Source organism: Eutrema salsugineum, unplaced genomic scaffold (genome assembly GCF_000478725.1).
Source record: "Eutrema salsugineum unplaced genomic scaffold, Eutsalg1_0 scaffold_12, whole genome shotgun sequence".
Classification (NCBI taxonomy): Eukaryota; Viridiplantae; Streptophyta; class Magnoliopsida; order Brassicales; family Brassicaceae; genus Eutrema; species Eutrema salsugineum.
In genome coordinates, this window is record NW_006256895.1 from 10,504,127 (window position 1) to 10,519,929 (window position 15,803).

The window sequence follows — 15,803 nt, forward strand, 5'->3', positions numbered from 1 at the left end:
TTCTTTTTTTTTTTTTGTTGTTGCCTCTTCGATGACACCATTGTGTATCGTATTTACTGTATCAACTAACTTTAAACAGTAGTAATAAATCTTTTATATTTATATAAGCATTTATGGGTGGGTGGTGTGTGCCGATTTTTAATCCAGTGAAAGAAACACGACGGAAAATGAAAACAAAATGTGTGAGATCATCATCATAGCTGACATTAAAGAGCCTCCAAATTAAGTCTGTCTCTTCTAAAAAACTCGATTTCAAAGACTTCGATAATATTTTAGTCACAAAAAAATCCGCCAATAATGTAATACTAAAAAGATCTGTGGTTCTAAACAAGAAGGGGAAAATATATATGTATATTTTGATGCGGGCGTAATATTGATGGCTCAAGTAGATCGTAAAAAAGAAGAAGAAGATATATACAATACCAATAGGGAAGAAAGAAACAGAGGATCAGACATGGATTCAGTGTGGTGGGGACAATACAAAAAGAAAAAAAATAGTCAATGGAAACCTCAATGATTTATCACACAGGTTAATATGTTCTTGTTCTAAACTATCTTGCATATATTATTAACCTATAATTAATTCAAGCATTTTCATTTAATCGTATGATTATGTGGCAGAATCGCAGAATTGATCTAATACATTCAGATTCACTGAGTATAACTAATACAAAATAGATATAACATCAGCTGTTTCAAACACAAATAAACACACAATGTTTAGGTTTCTAGTTTAGATATACTGTATTAAAGATGTTTCGTATATACAAAAATCAATCTATAGTTTTTCTGTCAAGTATTACTCTGAATTGTAAACAAAATACAAACATAAACAAAATGCAATTATTGGAGAAAACATGGTCTCTATTATTAAAAAATTATATTTTGTAGTAAAATATAGAGCCAAGCATTGATGATCGTTTTATTACACCTAATTCAATTTTTTCCTATGATTGTGAGTAAGGTTAAATGGCTGGTGGACATGGATTTAAAAAAATCAGGACTTAAAAAAAATTATCTTCCTTTTTACAATTTATAATAATGATAGAAAATGAGTTATTTAGAGTGAAAATATAGCATTTTAATGTTAAATACAAATTATATATATGATTTTAGATGAATTCTCTCCATCTTGCTGCCACATCAGCATCTGAGTGGAGGACATCTGTCCTTTCATCTAATTAATAAATTATAAATTTTAAAATAAAAAATTAAAAACTAATTAATACCACTACTTCTAACTTAACTATTATATTTAATGTTTATTTCATATATATTTATGTTCATAACTATTAAATGACATTAATATTAAGGCTTTTCAAATTCTTAATAAAAATAAATAAACAACATTTCTAACTTTTTACATTTCTAACTTTTTGGTATTCGTCTAAAACTTTTAAATATTTTTTATACTAACTTGATACATTTCTTCCGGCCTATCCTCATTATAAACATTTTTTTCGAAGCTTGTTGTATGAAAAATGTAAAGATGTAGCGTTATCTTCATTCAAAGATTTGACGATTTTTATGAGTCAAATATAATATTATTATAGCTGCATTTTATTGTGAAATATAAAATATGAGGTGGTTCTTACAGAATCAAGGCAATTGTACTTGTCATAAATTTGAAAACATTAAAAATCAGAGGTAATTATACGTTTTCAAGCAATTCAACCAGAAAATATGACTTTTATTTACGTCTTTTTTACTCATATCATGTTTATGATTTTTAGAATAGTAGAATAATTTTCTTAATTACCATACTTCCATTCCTTAAAAAAAGTTATTTGTTTTACAACGAATTTATTTTTAAAAAATCTAATACTAAACAGTAAAAAAATTACCATATTCTTATAATTAACTATATATATATATATCAACACATATATATTTTTAAAAATATTATGTGAAACAAAACCCGCGCGTATGCACGAGTACAACACTACAAGAATGAAGGGCTTTTCTGTCGAATTATTTACGACGATTTTTTAGTCGTCGTAATTTTACGACGACGTTACGTCGTATTTACGATGATCAAAAATATCATCGTAAATTCGACGTAAAAAATGACCCTCGTAAAATTGTCGTAATGTTACGACGATATTACGACGAATGAAGAACGAATTTTAATTCTTCGTAATGTTGTCGTAATATTTACATCGATAATACGACTAATTGTTCTCTATCTTGTAATTGACGTAAAATCAATGTAAATGTGATGTAATTTTTATTTCAACGTAAATTTGATGTAAATATGCAATGGTAATATGTTGGTAACCAAACAAAAAATTCTATATATACCCTTTCTTCTCTCATTATTCCATCAACCCAAAAAAATATATAAAGACACAAATTTTTTGAGTCTTTGAATGTTTAAGTAAAATTTTTAGTAGTTGAAATTTATATCAAATTTCAGAAACAAAAAGTCAAATATTTGTTTTTGAAATGTCTATATACGATCTACGAAAGTGGATGTATACGCCCAAAAATGGTGATGGGTCGTTGACTGAAGACTTCAAAAACGGATTGGAAATATTCATGTACCAAGCCGGCCTTATGCAAACTGTAATTGAAAGATGTAAAATGTATTGTCCTTGTGTGAAATGCAAAAATAGGAAACATATTCCTATTGATACTGTCTGACAGCATTTATTGAATAGAGGGTTCATGCCCCAATACTTTATTTGGTATCAGCATGGAGAGGGATATGGTCAAAGTAGTGGTCAGATGGCTGCACGGAGTAGTAGTAATCATCAAGAACATGTGGATTTTGAAGCGTCCAATGATTATCAAAGTAGTCAAGTTCAGGGTGAAGATCATGATAGGATGCATGAAATGGTTACTGATGCATTTCATGAAACACATGCTGATACTGTTGAGGAGCCCAATGCAGATGCGAAACGCTTTTATGATATGTTAAACGCAGCAAAACAGCCTCTGTACGAGGGATGTAGGGAAGGTTTATCAAAATTATCATTGGCAGCTCGGATGATGACAATAAAAACTGATCACAATCTATCTGAAGTTTGCATGAACGATTGGGCAGATCTTATTAAAGAGTATTTGCCAGATGATAATTTGGCTGCTGAAACGTATTATGAAATTCAGAAGCTGGTTTTTAGTCTTGGATTGCCTTCTGAGATGATTGATGTTTGTGTTGATAATTGTATGCTTTTTTGGAGAGATGATGAGAAGCTTGAAGAATGTCGTTTCTGCCAAAAGCCAAGATATAGACCGCAAATTTCTGGGCGTAAGAAGATTCCTTACCAACGAATGTGGTATCTTCCTATCACTGATAGGTTAAAAAGACTATATCAATCCGAACGGACAGCTGCGTCGATGAGATGGCATGCGGAACATTCACAAACAGATGGCAAAATGACTCACCCGTCTGACGAGAAATCTTGGAAACATTTTAACACCGTACATCCAGACTTTGCTAGGTCTAAGCGAAATGTTTATCTCGGTCTTTGCACTGACGAGTTTAGTCCATTTGGTATGTCTGGTAGGCAATATTCATTATGGCCTGTGATTCTTACGCCATATAACCTTCCTCCAGATATGTGCATGCAAAGAGAGTTTTTGTTTCTAAGTATATTAGTCCCTGGTCCAAATCACCCGAAGCGGGCCCTTGATGTGTTTTTGCAACCACTCATACATGAGTTAAACCAGTTGTGGCATGTTGGAGTACGAACATATGACTGTTCGAGTGGTAAAAATTTTACGATGCGAGCGGTGCTTATGTGGACAATAAGCGATTTCCTGGCATACGGAATGCTATCAGGTTGGACAACGCATGGGAGGTTATCATGTCCTTATTGTCTTCATAGGACTGATGCATTTCAGCTTAAACATGGTAGGAAAACCTGTTGGTTTGATTGCCACCGTCGGTTTTACCACCAAACCATCAATATAGAAGAAATAGGCGTTTGTTTATAAAGAACAAATTGGTTCGTCTCCCTCCACCAGTGTACCTAACTGGAGTAGAGCTTGAAGCGCAAATAGATCATTGGGGTGGACTTGAAACGGTCCCCCTTGGAGGAAATTGGCACACTCCTGCGAATATGCCTGAAGGATATGGGGTTCATCACAATTGGCACAAGAAAAGTATATTTTGGGATCTGCCTTACTGGAAAGATCATTTGCTTAGACATAATCTTGATGTTATGCACATTGAGAAGAATTTTTTCGATAACATCATGCATACTGTTTTGAACGTCCAAGGAAGAACCAAAGACAACGTTAAATCACGGATGGACTTACCCGATATATGTAACATAATTGAGTTGCATATGGTGAGTAATGGGAAAGCACATGTTCCTGTATTTCGGTTGGGTGCTGAACAAAAAACAGCATTGTTTAATTGGGTATCATCAGCCGTGAAATTTCCTGATGGATATGTATCTAATCTGGCTAAATCTGTGGATAAAGGACAAAAGTTTTCAGGGATGAAAAATCATGATTGTCATGTGTTTATGCAACGGTTACTTCCTTTTGCGTTTGCTGAACTCCTACCGGGACATGTCCATGAGGCACTAGGAGGCATTGGAGCTTTCTTCCGTGATCTAAGTACAAGGACATTATCAGAAGATGTAGTTGCACAACTGTCTACAAATATTCCAATATTGTTGTGCAATTTAGAGAAAATATTCCCACCTGCTTTCTTCGATGTTATGGAACATTTACCTATACACCTCCCTCATGAAGCAGAGTTGGGAGGACCTGTTCAGTTTAGGTGGATGTATCCGTTTGAACGATTTATGAAGCATTTGAAGGGTAAGGCCAAAAACTTAGCAAAAGTTGAAGGGTCTATCGTGGCGGGAAGTCTGACAGAAGAGACTTCTCATTTCACGTCTTATTACTTTGCTCCAAAGGTTCGTACACGCAAACGGGCTCCAAGACGTTACGACGATGGGGGTGTAGGACAAAGTTACGCAGTAGAAGGTGTGCCTGATATATTCTCACCAATTGGACGTCTAAGTGGGAAACTAAAAGAAACTTGTTGGTCAAACGAATAAGACTACCACAGCGCACATACATATATACTTCTGAATTGCGAGGAATTGGCACCTTACGAGAGGTACATAATTATAACCATGCATGATTAAAATTTGATTGAACAGACGAAATGTCATTAACAATCTTTTAAAATTTCAGCACTTTCGTCAGTCAAGTCCGAGAATGCATTGACGGTGTTTCAGAAGATGAAATTAACAAGCGGAAAGACCAACATTATGCATTGTGGTTAAAAGGTCAAGTCGAGCATGATGACATGACATATGCAGTATGGTTTCATGAGTTGCTCCTAGGTCCTATTTCGAAGATAACTACTGCAGCTATGTATTTCACACGTGGCTATGTTTTTCATACTTATAGTCATGGCACTCAACGGGCAACTACAAACTATGGAGTTTGTGTACGAGGTGAAGTAGACTTTTATGGGATCATCAAAGAGATAATTGAAGTGGAATACCCCGGATTAGTCAGAATGAAAACTGTTCTATTCAAATGTGATTGGTTTGATCCTACGGTAGGACGTGGAGTGCGAATTAACAAATTCGGAGTGGTAGATGTAAACGCATCTCGGCGATACAATAAGTTCGAGCCTTTTATACTTGCATCTCAAGCAGAACAAGTCACATTTGTTCCATATCCTTGAGTTCGGAATACGGGAATTTCATGGCTGGTGGTTGTCAAAGTTGCTCCAAGGGGTATAATTGATGGTGTAGATCTCCCGCCAATGCAACAAGATGATTGTGTCGACATTACAGAACCGGATGTTGAAGAAAATGTTCTTTTAATTGATCCACGTAATCGACAAGTTGAAGATCTACATGGGGACGAAACTGAAGAAGGTGCTGACGAATTTCAAACAAGCAGTGATGATGACAATGATGATGAGGACACCGAGGAAAATGTTGATGAAGACTAATTAAATATGTTGTCATTTAATTGCATGCTTTGAACGTTTCAATGTAACATTTGTCAAATTTAAATATTTGAAAAATTAAAGCCAATTAATGAAAAGAAAATTTGTTAAAGTGTTGACTTGGACATATGTTGACTTTTACGATGAAATTACGATGATTATTTAGAAATCGTCGTAAATTCGTCGTAAAATGCAAACCCTAAACCCTATAGGGTTTAACTTTCCCAACTTACAGAATGATTTTTGGGTTCATTTTCCTAAGTAAACTGATGTATTATATAAGGGTCTGTAGAATAAGGTTCAGGAACTTGTAGATATGTGGTTTTTATTACGACGAATTTACGACGAATAGGTGTGATCGTCGTAAAATCGTCGTAATATACCATCGAGATTACGACGAAATGTAACCACTAAATCTTATAATCAATCTTTTCTGGGGTTCAGGGGGATTTTGAAGTGAATGATATGGCTTACCATCTCATAAGGTAAAACAACTTTCTAAACAAAAAAAAAAAATTCAAAATTTGACATATATGTGTTTATCAAGTAATCTTAAGGTGTTATATACATTTACACAAGATGTATGGATTTATCTTAGATCTTACTAAATTCTTCATTAAGTTATGTAAACATGCTAGAAAGTTATACAGACCACATTTATCATGAATAGACATGCTTGTATGTTTTTATGGATGTTTCAATTTTTGAATTTCATCAGTTTTGGTAAAATTTGTCGTAAATTTGTCGTAATATTACGACGAATTTACGACGATTTATGGATACACAGCCGTCTTAATTTTTGTGATTTATACGATTTGTCGTAAAATCGTCGTAACATTACGACGATTTTACGACGAATAACACGGATCATCGTAAAATCGTCGCAAACCCCAGATACAGCCACTTGTGTTTGTCTTATTTGCTTTCTTGTACGGTGGGACCATTACGACGAATTTACGACGAATTCGTCGTAAATTCGTCGTAATATTTCTGTCGAATTTACGAGGAAAATAAATTCTATATATAGGACCGCACCCCTTCCTCATTTCGTCGCTCATCTCTCCTTCCTCTCTCTCTGCTTCCTCCTCCCTTGCATTCCTCCTCCTTTTGACGCAAAAAAAAGGTAATTATTTTTTTTTAATTACTTAAATTTATAATATTATTAAATAGTTTAGAAATTCAAACAGTTTAGGTCGGGAATTAGTTTAGGCTCGGAATTTGTTAGATTTAGGATCGGAATTTGTTAGATTTAGGATCGTAATTAAAAATTAATTGTAATTAATTTGAAAAATAAAATTTTATCGGTTTTGCAGACGATGACTCGACGGAGGACGCATTACATCAATTTCCTGGCGGACAGACACTCTTCCCGGGCGTCTGCCTCGGGAAACACCAGGACCGATGTCCCTTCATCTTCTGGAGCCTCCCAGGTTCCGAATACCGCGGAGCAGTCTCCACCACCGCCTCCACCACCGCCTCCACCACCACCTCCATCGCCGGCTGCCGAACCGGTACCCGCCCCTCCTCATCCGTATGCCCAGTTTACGGTTGAGGATTTACTAGCCCTACCTGGACGGGGGGCTTTACGACGTCTGGTTCCCGGAAAAGCGGAACCAGGCTCTTATTGGTAAGTAAACTTTTTTGTTTTTTATATTTTTTAAAATTAATGCTTTAATTTACTTAAATATTAATGTAATAAGTTTTTTTTTTTGGTTTCATTGGTTTAATTTGGATAATTGTGTCGGTCGAAGCGTTTCCGACACAATTAAGAGTCATTTCGTGGACCCGCACTACAATTGGAGCAAGGTGTCGCAAGAGACGTTCGACACCTGGTACAAATGCTTCGCGGTAATATTTTTTAAATATTATTTATATCATTTTAAATTGTTTTAAATTTAATTAATCTTACTTTTATATTGTTTATCTAATTTTTTGTTTTCTTTTGCAGCAACGGTGGAACTGGGACATCGGGATCAACGAGACGGTCCGCGAAGTTTTCCGGCTGAAGGCGCAGAAACGCCTAGTCAACACCGTTTCCGATTGGAAGCGGAAGTGGGAGACCGATGGAGACGACGCAAAGCCGAGCTTCATGTCCACTTCCTGTTGGAACGGGTTGAAGGCGTATTGGCTGGACCCGCATGCCCAAACCACTGCGGCTAAGTGTTTGGCCGTCCGAAACCGGGTAGATCCGGTGAGTGGCCAGAAATTAGTGACCCCGCACACTTTTGGCCAAATATCTTTTGCCGGAAGACGTCTCATGATGGTAAGTAATTAAATATAAATTATTTCATTATTATTTTAATTTTATTTATTGCTATAATTTATTAAATATTTTTGACTAATGTTTATTAATTGGTAGGCCGAGGAGAACGGAGGAGAATTACCTCCAATGACGAAGCTCTTCGAGACCACTCACCGGAAGAAGGACGGGAGCTTTGTCGACGCTCGGTCCGAGGAGATCTACAATGCCGCTATGCAGCAGATCGCCAAGTGGGAGACCCAGGCCACACCCGACGGTACTATCCAAATACCGTTGACCGTCGCTGAGCAAGACCAGATTTTCGAAGAGGTATGATCTATTTCAATTTTTTTAAAATTTATTATATTTATTACTTAATAAATAATTAACGTTTTTATTTTCCATTTGTAGGTTGCTCCGAAGAAGAAGGGCTGAACCTTAGGGATAGGCTCTATTAGAGACTGTCCTGCCGCCTCGGTTTCCGGATTCCGCACGCAGGAGGATCCGAGTCAGCTTCGCCAGGAGCTTGCTACGGCCAATGCTGAGATCACCACTCTCAGGCATGAGCAAGTGGCCCAGAAGCAGGAGCTCACCGAGATACATGATCTCTTCGACATCGTTGCGGAAGCGGTTCCGCAGTTGGCCACCGCAATCTGAGCGAGGCAACAGCAAGCACGAAGGGTTTTTGAGACCGGTGGTACTTCCGGTACTGGACCATCGGACCAGCAGACGCAGGACGGTCAGTCTTCGGCTCCGGTAGTGCAGACGGGAAACGACGGTCCAGCAGCGACGGGCGGTCAAGACGGAGAGCCTCCTCGTGACGTCGATCTCAACCTCGACGATTACGATATCACATTGTAAATTAGGTTTTTTTGTAAAAAACAATTTGTATTAAATTTTTTCTTTTATTTATAAATTATTTTCGAATTTAAATTTCAATTTAAATTGTTTTTTTCTATTTTAAATTTTTTTTTTTTAAAATTCATTAATTAAATTAAATTCGAATTAAATAATTAATATATAAATCGACGTAAATTCGTCGTAAATTTACATCGATCTAACGTCGAATTATTAACGACGAATTTACGTCGAATATATTTACGTCGGATTTACGTCGAAACTTTACGACGAATTAACATCGACAATTAAAAAATTAGTTTCTCTTAATTGAAATTGTTCGTCTCCTAGTCGTTGTTAAATCGATGTAATTTTACATCGATTTTACGTCGTTCTTATGATGGACTTCTTTCGTTGTACTTACGTCGCATTTACGACAAATAGTTTCCGACGATATTACGACGATTTTCCCGGGTTGGTAATTTTACGACGATTTTACGACGATTTTGGTTTTACGACGATCGTTTTACGACGATTTTTTTTTCGTCGTTAATTCGACGTAAATGCTCTTTTACGTCGATTTTACGTCGATATCTGCCGACGTAAAATCCGATCTTTCTTGTAGTGCAAGTCTAATGACAAGAAAAACAAACTATCAAAGCCTAAGTCTAGATCATATTTTAAATACTATAACGTTAATGATATTTCAAAGTTGTTAGATTTGGTCTTCTAGATTAGGGCATATTGATGTGGAAGAAAAAGACTAGGCATATTGAATTTGTTTATTTACTGATTTATGCTCTTAGATTCGACTATGAAGCTTTCAAAATTATAATTTAGTTGGAACTAAAGCGAGGCTAAAGTTTCAACGATGAATGTGATACCATATTAATATTTAAATTAGACATCTTAATATTATTAAATTTAAGAAGTTCATTGATAATCTGTAGACTCTTTACCAGCTTTGGTGGCTTTCAGGCTTTGGAATATAAAAGTTAAAAAGTCTGCTTTGGATTAATATAGTAATCATTTTTGTCATCACAATAATCCACCAAGTACTATCATTAGTTCTAAACATTGAATTAGTATGTTGGGTTTAAGGAAACGATGACATAAATCAATCATTTGCATAAGACAATGTTTTTTCAGGTAATCACGCACTAATTATACTTTAATAGGTCGCACGTCCGTAAGCTCAATAATTTATTTTAATTATGCAATGCTATTCAGCTGCAACAGTCTCCAAATACGTACACTAATAGTCTAATACGTTCGTTTTTTTTTGTTGTCATTAGCACTAATAGGTTTGGAATTTGAATTAAGTTTTTCAAATAAAGATTATGGCATATAGTTTTTTTATTTGTGTTGAGAAATCCAGCTCAACAACACGGAATAAGATGGCAGATCGATTCGAACCTAAACCATTTGCTCAACGATCACTCACTTGATTTCTCTCTCTGAACTTGATTTGTTCGTTTTTACCGATTAGCAAGAAAGTAAGAACACAAGAGAATTTTACGAGTTCGGGACCTCGATTTGAGTAATATCCCTACGTCTCGGCCTGGCAAAACTCCAGCAATTCACTATCGTCTTCTTCGATACAGAATCACACCTCTCTCTCTCTCTCTCTCTTATCTCTTTACAACGGTAAACCTCTAGATCTAAGAGAGAGTCTATACACACACATGCTTTACTTATATAGTAAAGTCAATTACAGAAAGTCAAGCCGGTTTAAATCTACTAACCGTGAACCAAAGAAAGAGTTCTAACCGACTCCTCCTAATTGACAAACCAGTCCGGTTCAAGTCCAATTCAGGTGATTCTCATCATCAAGTCTCAACAAACTCCACCTTGATGATCACTGCTACGACTTTTGCAAATGCGTGCATCACCAGGCTCAGCCAACACTTCAGTGTCTGGCTATTCCAAGAAAGCTCAAAGCTTGCTCAAACTTGTTAACAGGCAACACCTTTGTTAACATATCCGCAGGGTTTTTAAGAGTTGAGATCTTCTGAACCTTCACTTCTCCTTGAGCTATTATATCTCTGATGAAGTGCAGCTTCCTACTGATGTGCTTCGTTCTATCATGGTGTACATTGTTCTTAGCTAAGCAGAGAGCACTCTGAGAATCACACCACACATCAACCCATTCTTGCTTGAAACTGAATTCTTCAGCCAAACCCTTTAACCAAATTCCCTACTTTACAGCTTCAACTAAGGCCATGTATTCCGCCTCAGTAGTTGAGAGAGCCACCACGTGTTGAAGACTTGACCTCCAGCTAATTGTGTTCCTTCCAACCGTAAAAACATACCCTGAGATAGAACGCCGCCTATCAAGATCCGATGAGAAGTCAGAGTCACAAAACCCCTCAACTTTGAACTCATCTCTCTTCTTGAAAACAAGCTTCAAATCTTGAATACCCTTAAGATATCTTAATACCCATTTTACGGCTGACCAATGACTCTGTCCAGGTTTACTCATGAATCTACTCACCAATCCTACAGCATAAGCAAGATCACATCTGGTGCCAATCATCGCATACATAATGCTTCCAATAGCATTTGCATACGGAACATCTTCCATAACTTTCTCTTTATCATCTTCTTTAATGGCTGACAACTTGAAATGTGCTCCAATAGGTGTAGTAACAGGCTTTGCATCAGCCATGTTAAACACCTGAAGAACCTTTTTCACATAACCAGACTGTGATAAAGCAAGAACTCCACCTTCACGGTCTCTCTCTATATCCATTCCAAGTATTCTTCGAGCAGGCCCTAAGTCTTTCATTTCAAACCTACTTCCCAGAAAATCCTTTACATGTTTTATCTCAGCCATATCTTTAGAGGCGAGTAACATGTCGTCCACATACAACAACAGATACACCATTTCTTTACTCCCTTTTGCTTCCTTGATATAGACACAATGATCGTAGTCACTCTTCACGAACCCATGACTGATCACAAACTGATCAAAACATTTGTTCCATTGCCTTGGTGCTTGCTTAAGCCCATACAATGCCTTTTGTAGCTTACACACATAGTCCTCCTTTCCTCTTACTTTGTACCCTTCTGGCTGCTCCATGAATATCTCTTCCTCGATAATACCATGTAAGAATGCCGTTTTTACATCTAGTTGCTCAAGTTCCAAATCTTGATTCACAACTGCAGATAGAAGAAATCTGATAGACACATGCTTTACAACAGGCGAGAACACTTCCTGATAATCAATTTCTTCTTTCTGTGCATATCCTTTAGCGACTAATCTGGCTTTATGCCTCGGTTTTTCAATGCTTGGAATACCTGGTTTTAGTCGATAAACCCACTTACACCCGATTACCTTCCTGTTCTTCGGCCTTCTTACTAAGATCCAAGTTTTATTCTTGTCAAGAGAACTCATCTCCTCATCCATACCTCCATTCCAAAGATCCTTGTCCTTACTGCATATAGCTTCCTGATACTCCCTTGGTTCCTCAAGACTTAGTTCCTCAGCTGCAATAAACGCGAATGCAGCCATATCATAGTCCTGAAGTCTAGCAGGAAGTACAATCTCTCTCCTTGGCCTATCTCTAGCCAGCTGATAGCCACTTCCATCCTCCCCTTCTAACTCTAACTCAGAACTGTTTTCTTCTTCTATTTCAGCTTCTTGTTCTTCACTAGTGCTTCTGGGTTCCATTGTTTCTTTCGAACCCAATCCAGATTCAAGAACTAGCTCACTTGTTCTTTCAGCTTCAGTATGTTTAGAGCTATCACCTGATGCATCTTTTACATCCTTATACACCTTGTTCTCAACAAATACCACATTTCTACTGATTACACATTTTTGTTCATCAAGAAGCCAAACTTTGTAACCTTTCACGCCTGAGGGATAACTAATAAAGACTCCTTTCAATGTTCTCGGCTTGAGCTTGCCTTGATCTGTGTGAACGTAAGCTAAAGAACCAAACCTCCTTAGATGACTGTAACCTGGTTTTCTTCCCAGCCATAACTCCTCTAGAATATTACTATCAATCGCTGTAGATGGACTCCGGTTAATCAAATACACTGCAGTTGACACCGCCTCTGCCAAGAATGCTTCTTCTAGACCTGATTCATCCAGCAAGCATCTGACCTTTTCCATTATTGTCCTGTTCATATGCTCTGCAACACCATTTTGTTGCGGAGTGTATGTACAGGTATGGTGCCTTTCTATGCCGTGTTGTTTACAGAATTCATCAAATTCATTGTTGCAGAATTCAAGGCCGTTGTCAGTGCGCAGGCACTTCACTTTCTTATTCAGTTGATTCTCTACGAGCCTTTTCCACTCACAGAACTTCGAGAATGCTTCACTTTTGGCACTTAGAAAGAAAACCCACACCTTTCTGGTGTAATCATCGATGATAGAGAGGAAATACTGTTTTCCAGATAAGCTTGGGGTGACTGATGGAGAGCCCCAAAGATCCGAATGTACATATCTCAAAGCTTCCCCTGAATCATGCTTGCCTATATGAAAGCTTAGCTTCTTGTGCTTGCCCATAACACAACTCTCGCAGAAACTGAGATTCCCTATCTTCCTTTTGTCAATAATTCCTTTTCTGACTAATATCTGCATGTTCTTCATGCTCATGTGTGCAAGACGTCTATGCCAAAGAACCGTCTCATCATTTCTTTTCTGTTGCGACACATTGCTATTTGCTTGACCTGAAATCGTTTTACCATCCAACAAAAACAATGTTCCAACTAGACTACCTTGCAACGCTAGCTTTCCATTCTTATAGAATCTAGTTTTTCCATGACCACCAGAATGTTCAAATCCTAGTCTATCTAACGTTCCAGTAGATATAAGGTTCTGTTTTAGTTTTGGAATATACCTGACATTTGTAAGCTGCTTGACTGATCCTCCAAAGGGTTTGATGTTTATGGATCCAATCCCTTCAACAGCTACAGCATTGTCATCTCCAAGTAGAACCTGTCCAGAAGAGAGCTCCTCGAAGGTATCAAACCAATCCCTCCTGGATGTCATATGATATGAACATCCTAAGTCAATAACCCACTTCTCTTCGTGCCATTTTTCAGATACTGTGAGAGCTCCACCTTCTTGAGTCACATCTATGATTACAGCTGCCTCAGCTCCTTCTTCACTCTCCATTTTTCGTTTTCTTGCAAAACAGTCCTTTTTCAGATGTCCATCTTTCTTGCAGTACCAGCAAGTTACCATGGAACCTGATTTAGATCGTGATCTACTATTCCCCCTGTCTTTTCCAGTATCCTTTCTTTCAGACCTTCCTCGAACTACATATGCTTCACCAGTCTTTTGATTTCCTGAGGCTTTAACTTCTCGCAACTCCATTTCTTTTGACTTTGCAGCACTAATCACAGTTTCCATTGACAGAGTTTCTCTACCATATTTCAGTGTTTCTTTTAGACTATTATAGGCTTGAGGTAGAGAACTCAAGAGCAGGATAGCTTGAACTTCCTCAGAAACTGAAACTTTTACACTTCCTAGATCCGAGACTAGTTTCAGGAATTCATCAACGTTCTGATCTATAGTCTTAGTCTCTATCATTCGGAATGTATAAAACTTGTGTTGAAGATGGATACGATTTGGAAGAGACTTGGTATTGTATAACCTTTCAAGAGTAGACCAGATCTCAGCTGCAGATTTGCATTCATCGAGCTTCCGAAGAACCTCCCCAAGATTTAAGATCAGAATATTCATAGCCTTTTCTTCTTTCTCGATCCAATCTGCTTCTTCTTTCGCTTTCCTTTCTTCAAAGGCAGATTCTTCTTCTCCTTTCTTTTCTTCGACTTTGCAGAATGCACTATCCGATAAAAAAGATTTCAATCCAAGAATCGACAGATGAGCGAACATCCTTTTCTTCCACATCAAGAAATCGCCTTGACCGTCAAAGATCGCGATGCTTGTTTTTATATCCGCCATTGTTTTCACATCCGCCATTGATTCGAATTTACCCAAAAACTTTGGCTCTGATACCACTTTTTGAGAAATCCAGCTCAACAACACGGAATAAGATGGCAGATCGATTCGAACCTAAACCATTTGCTCAACGATCACTCACTTGATTTCTCTCTCTGAACTTGATTTGTTCGTTTTTACCGATTAGCAAGAAAGTAAGAACACAAGAGAATTTTACGAGTTCGGGACCTCGATTTGAGTAATATCCTTATGTCTCGGCCTGGCAAAACTCCAGCAATTCACTATCGTCTTCTTCGATACAGAATCGCACCTCTCTCTCTCTCTCTTATCTCTTTACAACGGTAAACCTCTAGATCTAAAAGAGAGTCTATACACACACGCTTTACTTATATAATAAAGTCAATTACAGAAAGTCAAGCCGGTTTAAATCTACTAACCGTGAACTAAAGAAAGAGTTCTAACCGACTCCTCCTAATTGACAAACCAGTCCGGTTCAAATCCAATTCAAGTGATTCTCATCCTCAAGTCTCAACAATTTGTTTAAGAAACCAACATCAGAGGTTCAAAAAAAAACAAGTCATTCAGGAAAAAAATTATTACATCAAAATTTTCATTTTACAAATAAACAATTTGTTGTTGGCAACATAGAGATTTACCTATTTTAAAATGAATAATCGAATTCACATCACACCATTTGCACAGGTCTACAATAATGATGACATGCATCATACGTTAGAATTTCCGAAATATTTCATAATGTACAAAAAATCACATATTCTCTATGTTTTAAACTCCATCTATTAGAAAATATTCTATATTTACAATAGTTTTGCGATATGTTTATTATCTCCAGTTTACATTTATACGATGTCAAACAGATTTAA